A 7,364-nucleotide genomic window follows, 5' to 3' on the forward strand; every position below is an offset into this window, starting at 1 on the left:
TGTTAGTTCTAAAACATCTTGTAGGTCTTCATAGAACCGTTCAACTTCAGCTTCTTCAGCATTACTGGTTGGGGCATAGACTTGGATTACTGTGATATTGAATGGTTTGCCTTGGAAACGAACAGAGATCATTCTGTCATTTTTGAGACTGCATCCAAGTACTGCATTTCAGACTCTTTTGTTGACCATGATGGCTACTCCATTTCTTCTGAGGGATTCCTGCCCGCAGTAGTAGATATAATGGTCATCTGAGTTAAATTCACCCATTCCAGTCCATTTGAGTTCGCTGATTCCTAGAATGTCAACATTCACTCTTGCCATCTCTTGTTTGACCACTTCCAATTTGCCTTGATTCATGGACCTGACATTCTAGGTTCCTATGCAATATTGCTCTTTACAGCATCAGACCTTGCTTCTATCACCAGTTACATCCACAGCTGGGTATTCTTTTTGCTTTGGTTCCATCCCTTCATTCTTTCTGGAGTTATTTCTCCACTGATCTCCAGTAGCATATTGGGCACCTCCCGACCTGGGGAGTGTCTCTCTCAATATCCTATCTTTCTGACTTTTCATACTGTTCATGGGGTTCTCAAGGCAAGAATACTGAAGTGGTTTGTCATTCCCTTCTCCAGTGGACCACATTCTGTCAGATTTCTCCACCATGACCCTCCCGTCTTCGGTTGCCCCACGGACATGGCTTAGTTTCATTGAGTTAGACAAGGCTGTGGTCATAATGTAATTAGATTGACTAGTTTTCTGTGAGTATGGTTGTCCTATTACGCAATGTCCATGCTCGTCTCCAGTTTGGAGCTTAGAAAGCATGCATGCTTTCAGATAATCCCAGGCTTGGGATAACTTCTGGATAAGGGAGATCTTAGGAGACCTGTGAGTCACCCAGCCAAGAGGGAAGACTAAGAGCCTTCCTCTCACTGATGCAGCATCATCCAGAGGAGAATTCAACTCTAATCATCCACATGTGAAAACATTTTCCAGATACTAAGTCCACAAAAATTCCGGTCAGTTTACTGAGCTTACTGTCACTCTTCTGGCATGGATGAGTATTGTAAAGCATACCCTGCCTTCCTGCCTGCTTTTTTGGTGGCCAAGAAGACACATGTGTCTAGTTGTGGCAGTTTGAACTGAGTGTTAGACTTTCAAAACCCTGATAAAAGCTTTTCCAGCAAGGGGAGGCAGCCCTTGATGCATTTTCACTTCTAGACTTGTAACCTGATTTCCTTTCGGCAGTGCTGAGCGTGTGGCCATACCTAACCTGCATGGTTTATGTGCACACCCAAGTTTAATCTGGAATCCCAAGAGCCCTGGGTCCCTGATGCCAAATAACCTGGGACTTCCATCTGAAACAGAGCACATGTTGGTCTGATGTAGTAAAACTGGGCAAGAAATCCAAATCTATAAATGTACAGTTAGAATGTCAGATAAATTACACTTCCTACAAGTAAATTATCACCTTAGGACACAGTGGACTTTGGCTTCCTGGGCCATCTTCCCATTAGCATCCTCTGCCTGAAAGTACCCACAGTAGGGCATTATCAACTGAATGTTCATTTAATTAGTCCTGGAGCCCTGGACAACTATTCTACTGCACCAAAAACGAATATTTCGACTACATTCTGTGAGAAATATAGAGACCGACGAATGAAGGCAAAGTTTAAACACATTTAATATTCATTTGCATCTTATGATTATGAAGTGCCCTGGGGCAGGGTTTTCAAATTGTAGGTTACAATTCATAAGTAGGTCATGAAATCAACTGAAAGGGTCATGACTAGCACTATAAAAACTGAAAAAGAAAAGATTAGAAAAGTTGAGAGTGACTTGTGTGTAATGATTGCCAGTATTGCTTACACCAACTTAAAATTATTTGTGTGTGTGTATGTATCATGTATAATGTGTTTCTTACTGAATGGCAGCTTTAAAAAAAAAATATATCGGGGTATAGTTGATTTATAATGTATTAATTTCAGGTGTACAGCGAAGTCATTCAGTTATACACATATCGATTCTTTTTCAGATTCTCTTCTTACATAGGTTATCACAGAATATTGAATAGACTTCCCTGTGCTGTACAGTGGGGCCTTGCTGGTTATCTATCTTATATATATATAGTAGTGTGTGTATGTTCATCACAAATTCTGGGTTTATCTCTCCCCACCTGTTTCCCCAAACCATAAGTATGTTTTTCATATCTGGAAGTATGTGTCTGTTTTGTAAATAAGGTCATTTGCATCATTTTCTAATGATACAATTAGATTTTAATGATGCAATTAGGTTCCATATATGAGTGATATCACATGGTACTTGTCTTTCTCTGTCTGACTTCACTTAGTATGATACTCTCTAGATTTACCTATGTTACTGAAAATGGCATTCTTCCATTCTTTTTTATGGATGAGTAATATCACATTGCAGAGAAGGCAATGGCACCCTACTCCAGTACTCTTGCCTGGAAAATCCTATGGACGGAGGAGCCTGGTAGGCTGCAGTCCATGGGGTTGCTAAGAGTCGGACACAACTGAGCGACTTCACTTTCACTTTTCACTTTCATGCACTGGAAAAGGAAATGGCAACCCACTCTAGTGTTCTTGCCTGGAGAATCCCAGGGACGGGGGAGCCTGGTAGGCTGCCGTCTATGTGGTCGCACAGAGTCAGAAATGACTGAAGTGACTTAGCATAGCAATATCACATTGTGTGTGTGTGTATCACAGTTCAGTTCAGTCGCTCAGTCGTGTCTGAGTCTTTGTGACCCTGTGAAAGACAGGGTACCAGGCCTCCTTGTCCATCACCAATACCCAGAGTTTACCCAAACTCATGTCCATTGAGTCAGTGATGCCATCCAATCATCTCATCCTCTGTCATTGCCTTCTCCTGCTTCCTTCAGTCTTTCCCAGCATCAGGGTCTTTTCAAATGAGTCAGCTCTTCATATCAGGTGGCCAAAGTATTGGAGTTTCAGCTTCAACATCAGTCCTTCCCATGAACACCCAGGACTGATCTCCTTTAGGACAGACTGGTTGGATCTCCTTGCAGTTTAAGGGACTCTCAAGAATCTTTCCAACACCACAGTTCAACAGCATCGCTTCTTCAGCACTCAGCTTTCTTTATAGTTCAACTCTCACATCCATACATGACCACTGGAAAAACCATAGCCTTGACTAGATGGACCTTTGTTGACAAAGTAATGTCTCTGCTTTTGAATATGCTATCTAGGTTGGTCATAACTTTCCTACCAAGGAGTAAGCATCTTTTAATTTCATGGCTGCAATCACCATCTGCAGTGACTTTGGAGCCCCCAAAAATAAAGTCTGACCCTGTTTCCACTGTTCCCCCATCTATTGCCCATGAAGTGATGGGACCAAATGCCATGATCTTAGTTTTCTGAATGGAGCTTTAAGCCAACTTTTTCACTCTCCTCTTTCACTTTCATCAAGAGGCTCTTTAGTTCTTCACTTTCTGCCATAAGGGTGGTGTTATCTGCATATTATGGTTATTGATATTTTTCCCGGCAATTTTGATTCCAGCTTGTTCTTCTTCCAGCCTAGCGTTTCTCATGATGTACTCTGCATAGAAGTCAAATAAGCAGGGTGACAGTATACAGCCTTGATGTACTCATTTCCTTATTTGCAACCAGTCTGTTGTTCCATGTCCAGTTCTAACTGTTGCTTCCTGACCTGCATACAGGTTTCTCAAGAGGCAGGTCAGGTCTGGTATTCCCATCTCTTTCAGAATTATCAATTCCTCTGTCATCTGACTTTTAAGTTGCTTCTATGTCTTGGCTATTGCAAATGTTTTTGAATTATAGTTTTCCCCAGATATATGCCCAGGACTGGGATTGCGTGGTCATTCTATTTTTGTTTTTTAGGAAACCTCCACACTGTTATCCACAGTGGTTGTACCAATTTACATTTCCACCAACAGTGTACAAAGGTTCCCTTTTCTCCACACCCTCTCCAACATTTATTATTTGTAACTTTTTGGTGATGGCCACTCTGACTGGTGGGAGGTGATACCTCATTGTAGTTTTGAGCTGCATTTCTCTAATAATTAGTGTTGTTGAGCATCTTTTCATGTGTCTCTTAGCCATCTGTATGTCTTCTTTGGAGAAAATGTCTATTTAGATCTTCTGCCCATTTTTTGATTGGGTTGTTTGTTTTTTGACATACAGCTGCATGAGCTCTTTGTATATTTTGGAGATTAATCCCCTGTTAGTCACTTTGTTTGAAAATATTTTATCCCATTCTGTGGGCTGTATTTTCATTTTATTTATGGTTTTCTTTGTTGTGCAAAAGCTTTTAAGTTTAATTAGATCCCATTTTTTAGAGTTTTGTTTTTATTTTCATTATACTCGAAGGTGATTCCAAAAAGACATCACTGTGATTTATGTCAAAGAGTGTTCTGCCTATGTTTTTCTTCAAGAGTTATACAGTGTCCAGCTTTAGATTTAGGTGTTTAATCCATTTTGAGTTTATTTTTGTGTATGGTGTTGGAGAATGTTCTAGTTTCATTCTTTTTTTTTTAATTTTATTTTATTTTTAAACTTTACATAATTGTATTAGTTTTGCCAAATATCAAAATGAATCCGCCACAGGTATACATGTGTTCCCCATCCTGAACCCTCCTCCCTCCTCCCTCCCCATACCACCCTTTTGCATGTAGCTGTCCAGTTTTCCCAGCACCACTTATTGAAGAGACTGTCTTTTCTCTATTGTATATTCTCCCCTCCTTTGTCATAGGTTAACTGATCATAGGTGCATGAGTTTATTTCTAGGTTTTCTATTCTGTTCCATTGATCTATATTTCTATTTTTGTGTCAGGACCATACTGTTTTTTATTACTATAACTTTGTAGTATAGTCTGAAGTTAGGGAGCCCAATCCCTCCAGCTCCATTTTTCTTTCTGAGGATTGCTGTGGCTATTTAGAGTCTTTTGTGTTTCCATGCAAATTTAATTTTTTTTTTTTTTTTTTAGTTCTGTGAAAAAAACCATTGGTAGTTTGATAGGAAATGCATTTAATCTTTAGACTGCTTTCAGTAATATAGTCATTTTGACTATTGTTTCTTCCAATCCAAGAACATGGTGTATCTTTCCACCTATTTGTGTCATCTTCCATTTCTTTCACCAGCACTTTACAGTTTTCAGACTACAAATATTTTGTTTCCTTAGGTAGATTTTTACCTAGGTGTTTTATTATTTTGATCTGATAGTAAATGGAATTGTTTCCTTATTTCTCTTTATGATAGTTCATTGTTCAGTTCAGTTCATTGCTCAGTCATGTCCGACTCTTTGCGAATCCATGAATCACAGCACGCCAGGCCTCCCTGTCCCTCACCAACTCCCGGAGTTCACTCAAACTCATGTCCATCGAGTCAGTGATGCCATCCAGCCATCTCATCCTCTGTCATCCCCTTCTCCTCCTGCCCCCAATCCCTCCCAGCATCAGGGTCTTTTCCAATGAGTCAACTCTTCGCATGAGGTGGCCAAAGTACTGGAGTTTCAGCTTCAGCATCATTCCTTCCAAAGAAATCCCAGGGCTGATCTCCTTCAGAATGGACTGGTTGGATCTCCTTGCAGTCCAAGGGACTCTCAAGAGTCTTCTCCAACACCACAGTTCAAAAGCCTCAATTCTTCGATGCTCAGCCTTCACAGTCCAACTCTCACATCCATACATGACCACTGGAAAAACCATAGCCTTGACTAGATGGACCTTTGTTGACAAAGTAATGTCTCTGCTTTTGAATATGCTATCTAGGTTGGTCATAACTTTCCTTCCAAGGAGTAAGCGTCTTTTAATTTCATGGCTGCAGTCACCATCTGTAGTGATTTTGGAGCCCCCAAAAATAAAGTCTGACACTGTTTCCACTGTTCTCCCATCTATTTCCCATGAAGTGATGGGACTGGATGCCATGACCTTCGTTTTCTGAATGTTGAGCTTTAAGCCAACTTTTTCACTCTCCACTTTCACTTTCATCAAGAGGCTTTTTAGTTCCTCTTCACTTTCTACCATAAGGGTGGTGTCATCTGCATATCTGAGGTTATTGATATTTCTCCCAGCAATTTTGATTCCATCTTGTGCTTCTTCCAGCCCAGAGTTCCTCATGATGTACTCTGCATAGAAGTTAAATTAGCAGGGTGACAATATACAGCCTTGACGAACTCCTTTTCCTATTTGGAACCAGCCTGTTGTTCCATGTCCAGTTCTAACTGTTGCTTCCTGACCTGCATATAGGTTTCTCAAGAGGCAGGTCAGGTGGTCTGACCTTGTCACAAGTTAATTGACCATAGGTGCATGAGTTTATTTCTCTTTCAGAATTTTCCACAGTTTTATATTAAATAAAAGTGGTAACAGTGGACATCCTTGTCTTGTTGATCTTAGAGGGAATGTTTTCAACCTTTCACCATTGAGAATGATGTTGGTTGTGGGCTTGTCATATATGGCTTTTACTATGTTGTGGTATGTTCCTTCTAGATGGAAATTTGAAAAAAAGAAAAATAAATTAAAGGTGCATTGTGAACCAAAGTAATATTACAATGATTGCAGTCATATCACTGCAGCAATTTTATAGTTTTCTCATTTATTAATAGCAAAACCAACTCCATGCCTGAAAAGTGCTGGGCGCTGAAAAGCGGTGAACAAGGCAGATAAGGTTTCCCCCTTCATGAAGCTTGCATTTTGAGAGGAGATGTGTATTAAATATGAATTGCACAATTAATTAATTTTGCAACTGTAATGGACTCAAGTGACACTAAGGAAACAAATTCAGAGCTCACAGGAGTGAAACCCAGGAGGATCTGACAGAGACAAGGGTGTCAGGAAACCCTGCCTTAAAGAAGTGATATTTGAGCTAAGATCTGAAGGTGAACGGAGTAAAATCAATGTCAGAAACTCTCAGTACTTTAATGCAGCCCTTGGTTTTCCCAGACTCCCTATGGTACCTTAAGGTCTTTCATGCCTCACTTGGATTCCAGTAAAGCCCCCCTTGACACTGGCAGTGCCATGTGTTCATAATCGATCCTCAGAACTGCCGTTTCAGTCCTTTGTTCTCCATTCAAATGGACTGATTCCTGCCTTGCACTGCTCATGCGTAGACATCTCTCGGGCCTTTTCCAGTGAGTTCTGGAAGTGGTAGAGGAAGGTTTGGAGCTGATGCACAGAAGGCTTCTGAACCATGGGGTGTGTGCTCACCAACTCTCCCCCTGCTTGCTGCCTCTCTGAGTCCCCCCTCTAATTGTGGGGTTGAGGCACCAGGTAACATCCACTTTCCCTCACCAAAAACTGCCCTCTGTCCATTCCCCTGACCCCTTTTTCAACTTGAGTAATTCAATGAGAATACTCCATGTAACAGATTTC

Source organism: Bos javanicus, chromosome 28, assembly GCF_032452875.1.
Source record: "Bos javanicus breed banteng chromosome 28, ARS-OSU_banteng_1.0, whole genome shotgun sequence".
Taxonomy (NCBI): Eukaryota; Metazoa; Chordata; class Mammalia; order Artiodactyla; family Bovidae; genus Bos; species Bos javanicus.